Source organism: Zonotrichia albicollis, chromosome 12 (genome assembly GCF_047830755.1).
Source record: "Zonotrichia albicollis isolate bZonAlb1 chromosome 12, bZonAlb1.hap1, whole genome shotgun sequence".
In the NCBI taxonomy this organism is placed as follows: domain Eukaryota; kingdom Metazoa; phylum Chordata; class Aves; order Passeriformes; family Passerellidae; genus Zonotrichia; species Zonotrichia albicollis.
The window spans coordinates 19,049,807-19,067,542 of record NC_133830.1 but is presented as its reverse complement, the minus strand read 5'-3'; positions in this window follow the sequence as shown (position 1 = coordinate 19,067,542).

Genomic DNA, 17,736 nt, shown 5'->3' with positions numbered 1-17,736 from the left:
GCGCGCTGTGTCCCCGTGACTCACCGCCCGCTTCTCCCCGCGCCGCGCACAGCGCAGCCCCGGCGCAGCGCAGCCCCGGCAGTGGCGGTGGCGCATACACTCAAGTAGCTGGCGGGAGCGTTGGAGCCCTTGCCTGTCTCACTCCCTGCCTGTCTGCCCGGTCTGGCCTAATCACTCCGCTCCGCGCGGTGACTCTGTGTTGTACCGGGGAGCCGCACCGATTCCCGTGCCGAGCCGGGCAGCTCAAGGCCTCCAGCGGGAAACCCCGCGCGCCCCAGCGAGACCTGCCCGGGCTTTTCCGCTTCCCCGTCCCCCGGCAGCCTCCCGTAGCTGGGACTCCCTCAAAGTTCCGTCCCGCTGCCTGGACACCGCCAGGCGCCGGTGCCGCGCTCGGCAGAGCCCGCGGGGCTGGAACGGCCCTGGGGCTCGGCACGGGCCGAGGGGAGCGGGCAGCGGCCGCGTCCCGCCCTCAGCCGGCCCTCAGGCGCCGCCGCCATCTTGGCGGGGCGCGGGCGCCGCCGCGGCGCAGGAAATGGAGGACGCGGGGCCGCGAGGGCTCCGGGGCTCCCTCAGCGCTGAGGGCTCCGCTGGGCACCGCCACAGCCCAGACACTGCGGGGGAAAGTTCTTTGAGTTGCTGAGCAGGGTTTGCTCTCAGCCTGTATGAGTACGCGAAGCTCAGAAGTAATGTTAGCGCTTAGTTCAGCGTTTTGAGGATGTTTTACATAAATCTTCTCCCTTTTTGCCTGGGAACTTAATAAATTAATTTAGGCCAGTTATTGCCCCAAACTGCACTCCTGCGTGGATAGTGCATCAAGTACAACACACCAGCGTTACCCACAATTTGTCATCATTTTGTTTAAATGTCTTTCCCTTCCTGCTCCTCAGGTACAAGAAACCCCCACCGAGCCCCGGGCTCAGGATGAAATGTGTGAGAGGCAGATCTGGAGACGCTTTGGATTGACCTTTCCTCAAGCTGTAAATCTAATATTATAGCACTGTTAAGTTTCTTTAATTAGACTATGAGTAACAACGTGTGCCTCTTCCTCCCTGTTAAGTGCAGCTCATTTAAGATGGACTTGGTTTTATTTGTGTTTTGAGTGCTGTGTCTGTGTGGTGTGGTTTGTAACATGTTGTATTTTCTACAGAACTAAGAACTAAACCCATCCCAAGCTGTGGAAAGGGATGAGCCTCAGTAAAACATCAGTGTTGCCAGCAGGCTTTGAACTCTTAATAACATTTTCCCCAGTAACAGCATTTCTTCCCATTAATTACTTTTTAAATCTCTACTGTCATAGTCCTAGTCCAGCATAATTTTCATGGCCTTTGGTTGCCTTGGATACATTACAATCCTGTTCACAAGTAGTCCCACTTTTTGTTTCAATCAATTACTGCAGTTTTCAGGTGATAAAGGGAGGAAAAATAGCATGTGGAGCTAAGGAAGTGCCCAGAGCTTATAAATCATCATTTTTTTCACTTCATGAAAAAACCCAAGCTACAGATCAATGTCACTCACAAAGGCTGAAGAAACAAATCATATATCATCATTTTTTTTAATCAAATCTTTTTTTTTAAGTAATAAAACCTGTCTTCTCTCTGAGTCTTTGTAAGAGGACTCAGGAATTTCAGACTGACAAACCTCTTGTAATAAAACTTTTCTAACTTTTTCTTGTGTTTTGCTGGTTGTACTTCTGAGACTGTCCATGACCCCAGGAAACTCCAAGCTTCATCTTGGTGGCACCTGTAGAGTTACTGTCATAAAAAGTTTTTGTGATTATACAGCTGATAAATTGCCCTGAGCAAATCAAAACTCTTTATCTAAAAGAACTTCAGATCATCCCCTGGACTCTCCCTTAGCTGAAGTGGAACCAGGGTGCAGCAGTGAGTGGAAATGCTTTGCTCAAGAAGTGTTTCTGCTGGTGACACACCAATTAATCATCCTCCCTAAGTGCACTGCCTCACGTTCAGCTCCAGTGTTCTTACACAGGATATTTTTAGCTTGTTTCATTATAATGGAGGAAATTCTCCCCCAGCAGATAGTAAGAGAGTCTTTCAACAGCATTTAGTTTGTGTATTTGCCTCAAGAAGTAATTTGGCTTGCTGTATCTTCATAAAACTTGTAATTCTTGTTTTGCAAGTTTCTCTTTGATATTTAGGCAAGGGATAATCTTGCAGTTAGAGAACAAAAGTGAGGAGCATGGCATCTATTCCTGGCTCAGTGCTTCCTAGAGAAAACAAAGGAGACACCAAACAAGGTGGAAGCACAAAGCCTTTGCATTTCTTGCACACAAGGAAAATGCAATTTTATGTCAGGCCCAGAAACCCCAAGGCTCCAGAACAATTTGTGAGTAGCTGTGCTCAGAGGAGCTCCAGGCTCTCCCTGCTGAAGGCAGTCTGTTGTTTCAGCAATATATCTCTCCTAACACAGCCCTTGCAAGTATTGGACAAAGAGCCAGATCTTTTTAAGACCAAATAAAACAACAAATCCAAATTTGCAAGCCATGTTGTTGCGGTTTTCCTCAGAGTGGTTGGAGCTGTGGGTAGAGAACTGATGCAGTTGCTGGCTGATTGTCTTTCTTTTTCTTGAGAGTGTGTCTGTGCTAAATTAGCTACATGCAATCTTCTAGGGCAAAATGAGTCTGGTTGAGGAGAAGCAATCACACTGACTGACTCCAGATGCTTAGTCCATTTTGATTTGTTATAATTAGCTGATGAGATTTCCAATAATTTCTTATTTTGTGTATATAATAACATGAGAGTGATGAGCTAGCTCATGACAGATACCTACATTTAGAACCAGGCAAAAAGGACTTCCTTTGCTAACTGAGAGCTGCAGCTGCACAATCATCCCTCTATTTCTCTAAAGAGATTGAAGTCAGTTATTCGGGAAGTCCTGTGGAATAAAAGGCCACAAGGTACACGGTACAAGGGGGCCCTGCAGCACAGGTTGGTGTCCCAGGAGAACAGGAAGGTAAAAGTGCAGGTAAAGTCACCATGAGGCCAACCTGACATAACCAGTGTGGAGAAAGTGTGTCAATCAAAAATCCTCTGAGGCACATTCTGGGACATGGCAGGAACATGCAAACCTCCCTGTGCTGTTCTGTTATTTTTAAAACACCCTATGGGGTAACCTGCTGGCTGCCAGCTGCTTGGGGTGCTGCTTTTACCCTGTGCCCACCTTCCAGGGGTCATTGCCTTTGGTCACAGGGGCAGCTCAGCCTGAGCCCAGTGCTGTGGCTGTTAAGCCTGGTGACAGTGTTAAATAAAGCTGGTGACAGTGTTAAAAATCCCAGCAGCATTTGATGGCCTGTGTGGCACTGCAAATACCTCTGCTGAGGGTGGCTCTGACACCAAACACCCCCCAAATATTTTAGGATAACCTCCAAAACCTGGAGTGCCTGAGGCTCTGTGCTGTGAGAACAGCAGAGATGTTTATGTGCACGGTGCTGGTGGAGTTCTGATGTCCCTCTAAAATGGGAGGTTCCACTGAAGGGCAGGTTTGCTCATTCTGCTGCCTTTCTGAGCAGTGCCCTGCGGTTATCCCGGACAATGATGTGCCGGGATTGTCCCCAGAGTGCGGCTCTGTTATCGGTGGCTGCCCTCGGGCATCTGCCACAGTCAATCTGCAGCCCCGGCTCCTCCCTTGCTCCAAATGCTTTTCTTTCTCACTGCCCCAGCCACTTGCACGAGTGATTCCAAACTTGGAGTTTTACTGGTGAGGAATCAGTGACCAGCAATGTCTATGCAGTGTTTACGCAATAAAAAGTATCAATTATTAATTTAACATGATTGGACTGGATAAGCCCAGGCGTTCCATGGTGTCGCTGCCACCAGTTGAATGCCTGTGCCATTCTGTCTGCTCTGACAGGGCCTCTCCTGAGCTGTGACTCCAGAGCAGGGTCAGATCCCACAGCCAAACCTTCTCTTTGCTGGACAGTCCTACTGGCCTGGGTCAAATGGGTTTTGGATCCTCCACTTGAAATTCACAACCAGCCCACCTTGTATCAGTGAACGTTTGACACTGAGCAACTTCATCTTGTTGAGGGGCCATCCCCCCATGACTCTTCCAGTTGTGAAAAATGTGTATTTTATGATTGGCTTTTTGCAAATATTAAGATGAATATTATGTGTGTTGTGTTAGAAAGTGATGCTGTTTTGCTGTCTCAATGCTGTATTAATTCTCTTAAGTAGTGTGGTAAACATAGCTTTAGTTAAAAAAAAGTTAAAATAGAAACTATGCTATGTAGGATACTTTTTTTAAAGAAAGGACTCACAGCGAGATAGCATCCACAGGACACCAAAATCTTTCAGAGAAAAAGAATTTATTGCCCCTTTATCAGCAGAAATGAACTTCTTCCTGCCTTGAAGGCACTGTTGGGATTAAGAGGGAGAAGCTGACAGTGACCAGACAGAATCCTGTATTTGAATGGAATTTATGCATCATGTATGAGATGTATGAATATGCAACAGGTTATTGTTTTTAAGGGTTAATCCTCTGTTAATGTCTGTCCTTTATCGGGCTTATGCTGCCCAGAAAATAGGTACCCAGATGTCTGTAACTCTTTGTTTCTCTTGTCTCCTACTGTCCTAATCCAAATTGTCCAAAATTTTTACCACTCTAATGATATTGCTATTTTTATAACCATTTTATTAATAATAAAATTTTACAATTTTAAAAACAAGCGATTGGCATTTTTCACACAGTTAACTCTGGGAAGGGAAGAGAATCTTAGGGAAAAAACAGTATGTCAAGAGGGCAGTGGCAGAGCAGAGACAGCCGGGTGCTGGAACAGCTTTCCCAAGTTTTCCAGAGCTGGAAGGAGAAGAAATGGCCTGGTCTAGGCTGACTTGACTGAAGAGAGCTCGAGGCAGAGCTGCCGTGACCTCTCCCAGTGCCGGGGCTCCCTGCAGCAGGTTCCTAACCTAGTTTGGCTGCAGCAATGCTCAGCTGGGATCCAGCGCTGAAATGAGCTCTTTATCTGCACTTGAGCAGGCTCCAAGTGATTTCAGTAAGAGGAGGCTGAGTCAGGACTTGGCTATAGGTGGATCAGAGCCTTTGCAGTGTTTATTTATTAAATATCTCCCATCTGGTGTCCTGTCTGCAGCCTGCCAAAGCAAAAGGGACTCAAACCTTGCCCCCTCAATATCTCATTACTGAAGGAACGAGTAGAACTTTTTTTCCCCTCTACATTATTCCTGGAATAAGCTGTCAAGCAAGCAGTTGAGTTGTTGCACCTTACCACAACTTTTGCCAAGAAAGATTTAGCCGCATGATAATTTAATGGAAAATATTATAGCCACATTCCTTTCAGACATAAATTCTCTGTAGAAAGATAGATATCTAATGGGAAAAAATCTGTGTTAATATTACAGTGGTTTATCTGCTTAATTGTTTTTTCCAGTGAGGTGTTTCACCCAAAATAGTGCAGAGGATACAGGAGAGTGAGCTAAGTGAGGTTATCCCACCTTGGACTGAAATGTGGATATAAACCTGACAGCATCCTTTCAGCTGCATTTAATAATACATAGAAGTACAGAAATAATGATGAGAAATACTCTTTAAAAAGAGATGTTCACCTAAAGCTGTGCAAAGCCATGTTTGGGATAGGCCTGTCAGGAAGGAGCAGTGGGAGTAACTCACAGGAGAAGAAAAATTATCTAAGAAATGTAAGCATTGCCAGCAACAAAAAGATAACTGAATTCCATGGTAATTTCCACCAAGCAACAAATGAAAACAATTGGGCTCTACCAACAGAGATGACAAACAGCTCTGTAGTTCCTAGAATATTTGTACGTGCTAAAAATAAGCGTGGATCACTTTAATTGCATGAGAAGCTACAAGCTGAGGATGAGTAAAAGGTCACAGAAAGGTGCTGGCTTGGAGGCAGAAAAGCATAGGAACAGGCATATCACAGTTCACAGCTGTGACAAAGCTGTGTGTGTGAGATATGCTGAAAATAGAGGTGCTTTTATTATGTTATAGGCTCAAAGTTGGAGCAATAATGCAGCTGAGGCAGTTTTAAAGGTTAAAAAACCCCCAGGTACTGTGGGGTTCCCCAGCAGTGCAAACAATCTGTGTTTGGAATTGCAAAGGTGAAAATTTACAGGTGAAAACTCCTGTAAGTTGCTCTCACTTTGACTCTTTTTATGTCAACTCCATATAAATTAAATAGAAATGAAATAGAATAGAAATTCTCTCCTCATAATTGTACCATCATATAATTTTTCAATGCTGAATTTATAATGCTAATTGTTCTTACAATACAAAACAATTACAGTATTGTTTACAATTTTCAATGCTAGCCAAATACAAAAAGTCCTCAGCCTAAATGCTCTTGGAGAGTGACAACATCCTAAACACGAGACAGCTTTTTCTCCTCAGTGCACACCGCTGGGTCTTGCTCTTCTTCTCTGGGATGTTCTCGAGTTGTTTTAAGGATTTCAGTCCCAGAAATGGACATTGCAAAACCTTTCTGAGGTCTTGGGGTTTCACTGGCTTAAGCAAGACTTAGGAAGGAACTATCTTCATTTCCTAGGCTTCTCCTCATTTACATGTGTAAAGTTTAGCTTAGTGAACAGCTACCAAAGCCTTGAGTCTCAGAAGGGGATTTATTCATGAGCACATATGGCCTGCTATATAAATGCATAGTTCATAATTCATAAGAGGTGTGATCTTCTCTGTATAAATAAATAATTTTCTTCTGTTTTCCAGCTTTTTTGAATTGATTACTTATAAAATCTTGTGGTGCGTTCTTAGGGAATCTAGGAATAGCTCTCTCTGGCACATACACTTAACATTTTCACATAAACTCTGATTTGAGTGCAGAAGGGGCTTCCATTCAACCTTTCAGGATGCATTTGCCAGTGCTCTGTCACCTCCTCATGCTAAATACCCCCAGTTCTACTGCTCAGTGTGAGGAGTGGCTATTTCTATTTTGTAATGTTTTACACTGCAGATTTTGCTTCCCCTGATGAATTTTCTTCTGGAGTGGTTGGAAACCCACTTGCATGCTTTGTGTGACTTCAGAATTACATTCAGTGCAAAACTCTTTTTTTATTTTTTCTCCAGGAAGGCAAGCTTTATTTTAAAATAAATAGCTACACAAAACCCTTCTCCAAAGCACCCCTCATTTCTGCATGATCCAGGTGATCATGCTGCTGCTTTAGTTATTATACAGAAATATCCCATCACAGAAAGCAGCTGTAATTGTACTCACAGTCCACTGAGGAGGAGAATGTCCCTCAGAGTTCAGAAAACACGTTTGATGGCAAAAGGCTTCACCCAGAGCAGTCTCTGCATCACAGTGAGTGCACTGAAACATGAGGAGGGTGTTAGAGCCAAGCACAGCCAGAGCAGCAGGCTCAGAGCTCCAGGCAGGGAATGGCTCTGGGTGGGAAGGGTTTCCTCAGCCTGGTGTTATTTCCTGTACTTTTAACAACCTTAAACGGATGCCAAAGCTGACAGTAACTCCAGCACCAGGTGGACAGCTGTTCTACCAGCAGAGACAATGATCAGGAAGAGCAGCAGCACCCCTCTGCTGTCCCTGAGCTGGGAGAAAAAACAACTACTAAAGGGCAGAGGAACAAGTGCAGAGTCACCACTTCCAGCTTGCTCTTGGGGACCCTGCAGCTGCTCCCAAAGTTCATGCCCCAAGTCTGGATGCAGCAGAGGTTCCCACAGTCCTGCTTCTTCCACTGGGCAGTCAGGTTTTTGTCTCCTCCCTGGTGCAGTACCCATATGTGCTATTTCCATGGATCTCCAACGAGGGGAGGAATGATGAATCTGACTCCATGTTCTTAGAAGGCTAATTTATTATTTTATGTTACTATTATATAAAAGAATATATATTTTTATAAATTATATATTCTTTCAATTATATATTCTTTGAATTAAAATTAAATTCTAAATTATATATTCTTAGTATAAATTTGCTATACTAAAACTATACTAAGGAATAGAGAAAGGATATAGACAGAAGGCTAGAAAGCTACTAACCAAAACTCATGACCCTTTCTCCAGAGTCCCACACAGCTTGGCCCCTGATTGGCCAATGAGTAAAAACAATTCACATGAAACCAGTGAATCAAGCACCTGTTGGTAAACAATGTCCAAATCTCATTCCAAAGCAGCAAAACACAGGATAAGCAAATGAGATAATATTGTTTTCCTTTTTCTCTGAGGCTTCTCTGTAGCCATGATATTTTATGAAAATCCTTTCCTTAGGATTTTTCCTCCTGAGAAGCTGGGAGGCCTCAGGAACAAAATGTAAACAATGGTTATCTGCTGCTGTGGAATGCAACAGGTGCATCTGGGGTTGGTCTCATGGGGTTGTTTCTAATTAATGGCCAATCACAGCCTGGCTGGCTCAGACTCTCTGAGCCACAAGCTTTTGTTATGATTCCTTCTTTTTCTATTCTTAGCCAGCCTTCTGATGAAATCCTTTCTTCTATTCTTTTAGTATACTTTTAATATAAAATATATAATAAAATAATAAATCAAGCCTTCTGAAACATGGAGTCAGATCCTCATCTCTTCCCTCATCCTGAGACCCCTGCAAACACCACCACGCTTCTCAGCTTCTCAGGAGGGAAATCCTGGCTAAGGGATTTTTCCAGGAAATATGATGGGTGACACTCAGAGCTCTCTGCTGATTGCTTTCCTTGTGTGGAAGGGAGCAAAGATGTAATGAGTTTTCTGGTGGTGGAGCCTGAAGATGGGCCAGAGGGACTCCACTCTCCTCTTCCCTTCGTGTGGCTCCATCTCTGCTTCTCTCATCTCCTGACCCAGCTGGTCCAGCGTGGGCTCCATCAGCTCCCAGACATCCAAGGGATCCTTCCTGCTCCTCCTCACCTGGAGCAGTGCCTTGGGAACCAGAGGGCCAGAAGGGAGCTGCCAAAACTCCCTCAAACCACGGCTGCTCCATACCCAGCTTGTGGCTCTCCCTCTCCCTCTCCCTCTCCCTCTCCCTCTCCTCTCCTCTCCTCCCCAGATTATTTGCAGCAATTCATTTGAAGTTCTTAGCTAAACCCTATAACCTTGAATTTTATCTGCAGCGGTTCATTAAAGTTTGGAAATAATTAGCTCACCAAAAAAAAAATTTTGCTCCCGAAGCAGACAAAGTTGTTTTAATCATGCACCTGGTTTATTGCCACAGCTCTAGGAATTTATACATCTAAAAGTGTTTGCAGTGAGTAATCTTTGATCTTCCATTATACCTGAATCTACATTACATAAACTTACAACAGATTTTTCACACCCTTTTTATCCCTCCAGAAAAATCATTCTGTTCACAGATTGTCTGCAGGTTTATTATTAATAAGATTAAGCAAAGTTAAGGTCCAATATTGTCAGATTTGAATAATACTAAGATATGTTCTGTTAATTTGATTAAGAATGAGTTATCTTCATGGAATTTTATCAGCCCTGCAGGGACACTCACTGGCCCATTAACAGAAAATAACTCCTGGAAGGATGATGGGTTTGTGGGAGAGATAAAGAACATTCCCCCACCTGGTTTAACAGACAGTGATAGAATACAAACCTCTGGTTACATCTTGCACTGCTATCTAAGACAGTTAAATATTGCTTTTCTGCATTGTAAGACATGCAGTTGTTTTGTTTTAGAGATCAGACTACTCTGACTAAAACAGCTGTGATGAAACCCTGGCAAACACCTGTATGTGGATAAAGACCAGTGTGTTCACCCTTGGTTTTATTATTTTTTAAGATTCTATTATTATTAAGAATTCTATTGCTCATTACACTCTCTGCTGTTTTGTCTTCCATAGATGGCACAGAAGAGTCAGTGATGATTCTCCATTATGGTTGGTATTCATTGCAAGCTGTTTTAGTGTTTTCCTTTGCTTCATTTTGCTGTCACAGGTACTGTTTGGAAAGGTGTTAGCTCAACTTCCTAAGGCAGTTACTATTGAAATATTGATTATATTAAGTGAATTTACTGATTTTATAACAGGCATTATTCATAAGATGTTATTACTGTATTTATAGCCAGCTTCTTATATACTTTAACATCTCTTTGTGCAATTACCTAAAAGATGTGCTGTTTCAGGATCCCTCTTTGTTGTTCTCTAGCTGCTTATGCATCTCTTGGACCAGCTGAGCTTTCTGGCTGCTCCCTGCACTGCTTTGGCCCAATGCTGTCTCACAATTTTAAGTATTTTTCAGAGTTCCAAGAAAAGACACCTGAGCTTCATTGAAAGCCTCCTCTGAGCTGCTGGTCTTGTGGCTTTCCCAGTTTATTGTTACAGAAGCACTCTGGCAGTTTGCTGTGTTTGAAGCACCTCTGTCCTGAAGGAAGCTTCAGAGGGATCCAGCTACTAGATATTTTGATTATTCTTTAACCCCAAGGCCTTCACTCATAACTGCTGTTCTTAGGAGCCTTGTTGTAAAATGTGTTCAGGGAATTCCCTCCCAGCTGGAGCCTGGGCAGTGGCCAGGCCTTGGCTCTACCTGGATGGAGAACTTGCCAACGAACCCAGATGTTTTCTGCATCAAAACTGGATTCCAGTCACTGTGACTTGGCAATTTGACCCTTTATATATGACAGCTGAACCTATTTTTAGAGTGAGCTTGGGAATTATTATCCAGAAGTAATTATCCAAGGCCTCACTAAATTGAGATTTGTCAGCTTTTGCAGACTGTGGGGTGATGGTACAGTATTTTAGTGATTAATAATCATCCAATTTCACATGTGCTATTAATTATGTGTATTATCTGAAATATTCCCAATTGTTGTACCTGACTTATTCCTGATTGCTGTCAGGTTCTTGTTTCACTACATATATTGTTTTGTTTTGTTATTCCCTTTGAGTTCTTAGCAAGAGCCATACACGCTGTTTTTAAAACAAAAAGAAAGAGGAATTAACTCAACTATTTGGACTTTAAAACAATGGCCATTTATTTCCATTTCCCTAGGAGACATTGGACATGATTTTGTTTTTTCATGCTGTGAAACGCTGTGTCAATGACATGATAGAATTTGATGAGCTGGTATTTTATGTGTCTTATCCCACATCTAACAGATAACCTTAATGAGATAAGAGTGAGCTGTTTCCACATCAGAACACATGAGCCTTTTTTAAATTAATGAAAAGGGGGAGATATCATGGACAGGTTGAAGAATTATAGAAGAAAGGCCTTATGAAACCAGGCTCTGCTAAATTGCCAAAGCTGCCCTGTCCCATATGAAGCTGTTTGGAGAGTGAGACTTCATTGACACAACAATCTGTTCTGAGGGTGAAAAACAAATGCACCTGCAATAACAAGGGATTTGTCCCATGAGAACCAGTAGAAAAAAAATATAGAAACTAACTAAAACCACAGAAGTTTGATAGATGTGCAAAATATCATGTACTGACCAATAAACCAGGAGTAAATGTGTTGTGAACCAATGAAATATGGCACAGGGCCTTCTGATAGCCCTACAAAATACCTTTACAATAAAGATTCAGCCTTCTGCATGAAGAAGATGGAGTCTTGGCTGATTTATTCCAACACTTGATGACTTTTTAATACAAAATAGTGAATTTTGGAGATTTTAGGGATTGATTGAGGAATCAGAGTAGTTCTAAGCCCTTTGGCACATGTGGAAATGCTGTTTGAATTACCCCACACATGAGCAGTGAGACTTCACACTAAAGGCATTTTTCCCTCAGTACTACATGATTATTTGACCAATTTTACACTACCTTGGGTGTGGAATCAAAGAATTATAGAATGATTTAGGCGGGAAAAGACCTTCAGGATCATGAAGTCCAACCATCAACCCAGCACTGCCCTGTGTCCCCAGTGCCACATCCCCAGGAGAACAGAAACAGTGGATTTATTTAATATTTATTTAATATCTGGTGTTTGCAGAGTTTATCAAATTGTGTGTGTGGAATTCAGAGCTGCAGCCATTGGGCTTTCAAACAATCCCTAATTCCTAGTGGATGGTACATATATATATATATATATATATATATATATAAAATATATAAAAATAGGAATTTTTATATATGTATATTTTATTTATATATAAATAAAATAGACATATATGAAATATATATTATATATACATACATATAATATATAATATATATTATTTATATATATATATTATATATATTATTTTATATATATATACACTATATATATACATATATATTGTGCCATCCACCAGGAATTATATAATATATATATATATATATAAAAATATGTATATATAATATACATATATTTATAATATATATATTTTATATATATATTATACACACACACACACATATGTATATATATATATATATATATATATATATATACACACACACACACACAGTATAATTCCTGGTGGATGGCGCAATATATATTATTTAGGACTGTTTTGGAATTCATGTCAACACTATAAAAGCAGATAGAGTCACCTAAGAAAAGGATGGCATTTGGTTCCAGCATTTGTTATTCAATAAAATGAGGTGTAAAGTTTGTCATGGCTCAGAAGTATGGCTTGTTTTGCCTCACTGCCATCCTATTTTGATAATACAGTAGTTAAATATGTAATAACTCATCTGAGACTCATATTATTAATATTATCACCAGCTTTAACAGGCATGCTTCATATTAAAGTCTTTAAAAAAAATTCTTCCTTAAAGATTCAGGCAGCTGGGAGCCCAGTCATCATTATATCATCAATATCTGTCTCCAAGGTTAGTCACACTAATGGAAGGAGTCATCCAGAAGGATGTTTTGTCCATGGGAGCCTGAAAATGGCACAAGACTGGTATCTAGCAAAAGAGAAAAGGAGAGGAAAAGGAGGCTGTGTGTGAAATTAGGAGAAAAATCAGCTGTCCCTGAAAACTGAAGAACAAATAGAATTGTTTGGGTTTGCTTTCCTTACAGAAGGAAGCTGTTATTTTCCAGAAATTATCCCTTATTTTTGTCTTTAGCGTATCCCAGGACAAAACACATTATCTGCTCCGGTTATTTTCCTGGAAGCAGCTCTCAGCCAGCTTCAGACTGGGCGAAGTGATAGGAGCAGAAACAAATGGGGAGCACCTCAAGAATGTGTTTTGATGTTTGGGGCTGGGAATGACCTTGGGTGTTGGCTGCTCCCGGGCTGTTCCCAGGGACAAACACTCCCATGAGCCAACCTGACCGGCAGGTTTGTGGGCAGGAGCTGCTCCGAGCAAGGAGAATTTGGGGTGCTGGGAACAGAACTGAGCTGCAGCTCAGGGCTGAGCTCCCCAAGGGGCTCTGGGCAGCTTCCCAGGCTGAGGGAAGAGCCTCATCCAGCAGCTCCTTGTTCCTCACAGGGGTCTCTGTGATGCCCATACCCTGTACAGGTATCAAGGGAATGTCTGAGCCCACTCCTCTAAATTTTCATTTAATGAGATGGAACCTCTGCTGCAAAGGCAGGGATGGGGCTTTGGGCCAGTCCCTTGGTGCTGGTGATAAAATATTTAATTCTTCCTCAAACCTGAGCACTGCTACACCTGCAAAGTGGTGATGAAGTGTCTGAATTCCCAGAAAAAACTCATCCAGAAAACACAGTTATTAGAATACACCAGAACACAGATCAAAACTGGGACATGCTAGGGTTAAGTTTGTTTTTACAGCCCTAATTTAGGAACCCTGTGGGCAGAATTACACCAGCATTCAGTGAAATAGTTCAGGGCTGATTTCCCCCACCTCCTTGGAGTCAGCCAAGGTTGTTTGCTGATGGAGCATTCACCTTGTTGGAGAAGCTGGGAGATGCACAAGGAGATTTCAGGGGAGGGAAAGGACAATTCCATGGCTCAGAGAACCAAAGCCTGTCCAGGGTAACTGAACTCTGTCCTTGGATCTCAGGTGGGATCCGACACAGAGCCTTTTCCCAGGGGGTGGCAGTGGGTTTGTGCCAGCTGGACTTCATCTCCAGGGCTCTGCATGGGAGACACTCAGCAGTGAGAAATGAGCAGAGCTGGCAGCAGCTCCTAACCCTGAGTTACCCCTGGAGTCAGCAGGGAAAACTCACAGGAACTTCTTCTGAGCCAAGGGGCATTCCTGGAAATGGCTGGATTGGTTTTATTGGGTTGTCTCATGGTTAGCTGAGTGTATAGAGGGACACAGTGTGGGTAAATGAAGGTGGTACAGAATGTAATCTTATCCCCTAAAGAGTTGCAGCTGGAGCAGTTACTGAAGAGTAGGAGCAGGCCTGATAACAGGCCACACCTGTAGCAAATAAGAACAATGTTATAAAAGAGTGGATTGCAGGCAGCTGGAGTTGTTTGGTTGCGCTCTGAGGAAGAAGCAGTCAGTGCTTAGAGGAGCGGCCTATGAGAAACATGGAGGGGGTACGAAACTCTGGAGATATAGAACCTTTGCATAGAACTCCTGATATATAAATCAATATGTGTGTCTCACCAGGTGGGGGGGACACATTCATCTTAAAAATGTATGAAAATGGTTAAAATCTGGGAGAGTGCTGAGCAACCCAGCCCTGAGCCTTCCAGAGGAGAACAGGGGTGAATCATCCACAGTGCTGTGTCACTCCTGGCCTGCCTGGAGCCAGGGCAGCCAGAGATGGGGCTGAGGAGAACAGGGCAACTCCTGCCCTCCCAGCTGTGAAAATGGGACACTGTGGTGGCACAGTGACACTGGTGCAGCACAGACTGAACAAGGAGGTTTGTAATGTAACAAACTTCTCACACCAAAGCTTCTCACAGCAATGTCTCTCTGTGCTGATCGTTCCTCTGCAACAGGGCCTTCCACGGTCTGCAACAGGGCCTGCCACAGAGCAGTTCTGCCAGCACCCATCCCGAACCCCTACAGACGTGTCCTGCAGCTCCAGGCAATGCTCAGCTCTCTCTGCCCCCACCCATGTCCTGGTGGCTCATTGTGGATTCCAGCCAGGCCCGGCAGGGCAGGGAGCTGTGCCAGGCCCTGGGCACAGGTGAGAGCTCTGCCCTGGCACCCTCAGTGACCCTGGGCACAGCCCCACGCCCTGGCCGTGTCCCAAATCCTCCTCATCATCAGAAGGCTGGCTAAGAATAGAAAGAATGAATAACAAAAGCTTCTGTCTCGGACAGAGAGTCCAAGCCAGCTGACTGTGATTGGCCATTAATTAGAAACAACCACATGAGACCAATCCCAGATGCACCTGTTGCATTCCACAGCAGCAGATAACCATTGTTTACATTTTGTTCCTGAGGCTTCTCAGCTTCTCAGGAGGAAAAATGCCAAGGAAAGGATTTTTCATGAAAATTGTCTGTGACAATAACTCAATAGGAAAATTATTATAGAATACTTGGAGGCTGATCAGGTGAATTTCAAGTCAGTGTTGCTCTGTCTCTGTGTTGCACTGCAAGTGGAAACACAGACTCCTTGGCAATACTAAACTTGTCAAAATCAGATCTAAACCTCCTGGTTTGTGTTCTATGGGACATCTCTCTTTCTGGGTTTTACACAGAAACTCAGGGGAAAAATACCTGTGGAAAGAGGGTGAGTGAGAAGTGCTCAAAGGTGTTAGGGAGAGCCAGGGGATCCCTCTCCACACATCAGCCACTGTCCATACATCATGCCCTCATTTTTGTGTTGTCTCTGAAAACAAGCAATTTGTTTCTAAAACAAAAGAGAATGCTGAAATAGTTTCTTTAGCCACTCACTGGCTTCCCCATCTCAAATAAATTTAAACATTTTTAAATTTAAAAATGTTCAGGAGAGTTCTCCTTAAATACAACCCATCTTCTTTTCATTATTATATCCTAGAAAGCCACTGGTGTAATTTTGCACTTGGGGGTGTGACTGGATGAGGGCAGCAATTCTGTATTTGGATAAAGTCCAGGCAGAGCCCGTGGCCCAGGATGTGACGGAGATCCCTGCAGGATGGAACCCAGGCAGTGCAAGGGCCCTTTCCACCCTGCTGCTCCCACAGAGGATGGGATGTGCGAATTCCAGCAGATCCCATTTCAGGCTCACTCCATATTTAAACTCCTGGTGCTCATCTGTTCCACCAAGAAAAGATCATCTGAAAAATGTGAGAAGTGGCTGAAAGGCTCATTCAGCTCAGCAAGTGGAGCGAGCAGAGCTCTCCTGGCAGGAGCAGCAGCTGATGCCTGACCTTTCCCCACTGCCCCTTTCCCCCTCTGCTCTCAGGAGCAGGCTCAGGCATTCCTGGGAGCTGTGCATTTGGAAAAACAGGGCTATTTTTATTCACCCTGTGGTTTCTCAGCACAGAGGTCTTGGGGAATATTTCCTTTCGCGTCAATCCCTTTAAACATTTTACAGAGCAGAGTCTGTTCTGGGAAGTCAGTAAATCTGAATTCATGTTTTGAAGTTTTATCATGGCTGGGAATATAAGGTGCAGGAGGCAGCCAGCAGGGCTGATGAATAAAGCAAATGCAGGCTGTGCAGTCCTGCTCAAGCTATTACCAGAGTATTTTACATTTTCCGTGCATCCAAATTAAACCCTTTACAGAAGCAGAGCCAATCCAAAACCATCTGGCACCAGAATTTGGGATTTCATAATGCTTTAATGCAAACCATGTGAGCAGGATGTCCAGAGTGTCTGTGTCAGTGGGCTGAAGGAATAGGTGGGGAGAGGATGAACTTGGCAATAGTTGTGTCCATTTTCTTGTGTGCTGTCAGTGCCCACCTTGCCCCACTGGGGCTGGGCAGGGACAACTCTGCTCTGTCACCTGTCCCTGCCCCAGCTTTAAAAACTTTTAAAAATTTTATTCTATTTTCAGCTTATTTTGTCTCAGAGTTTACATACAAATACATAGCATATAAACCTTCTATCAAACTTTAAAAATTATTTCCCAACACTTCCCCACATGTTTTCCTTGAGGGCACTGCCAGAAGAGCCCTGCAGTGCTGCTGACAGTGCTGTGGCCCTGGGGACTGCCCTGTGCCTCAGCCATCCTCAGTTTGGGGCACCCTGCTCTCCTGGAGGGGCTGGATCCTGATGAGATACCTCCCTAATGAGATACATCCCTAATGAGATACCTCCCTAATGAGATACATCCCTAGAGAGAAGGAATTGGAGATGCCAGGTTCCATTTGCACTGGGGAATGTACACAGCATGGAATGGGCAGATCATGGAATCCCAGACTGGTTTGGGTTGGAGGGACCTCAAAGCCCATCCAGTGCCACCCCTGCCATGGCAGGGACACCTCCCACTGTCCCAGGTGCTCCCAGCCCTGCCCAGCCTGGCCTTGGGCACTGCCAGGGATCCAGGGGCAGCCACAGCTGCTCTGGGCACCCTGGGCCAGGGCCTGCCCACCCTCACAGGGAGGAATTTCTTAACATCTGATCTGAACTCTTTATCAGTGGGAGCCTGTGGGAACCCAGCACATCCCTCTGGCTGTCCAGGACTGCAGGGACTCCTGGCAGAGGGCTCAGAAGCCTAAAACACCTGTGGGTTTGATTATGACCCATGGAGAAAATTACCAACCTTATGTGAAGATCAGCAAGCCACAACAGTTTAGGTAGAATAATAGTGAAGTTATCACGGGGTGGAGATGTAGATTTTGGGGTTTTGGTATGGGGGTTCAGGAGGCAAGATGGAGGGAACTGGGCATGTCCAGCCTTTCTCCTTCTTCTCCTTGGCCTCCATCTTCTGCTGTGATGTTGGCACTGACAGATTGGTTTAGAGTAGAAGCTCACTGTCTAACACAGGTGATGGGTATTGGGGAGTAATTGTAAACATTGTACACGTAGTTTTTAGTAAAAAGAGGGCCTGGAACTGTCCTGCTGGA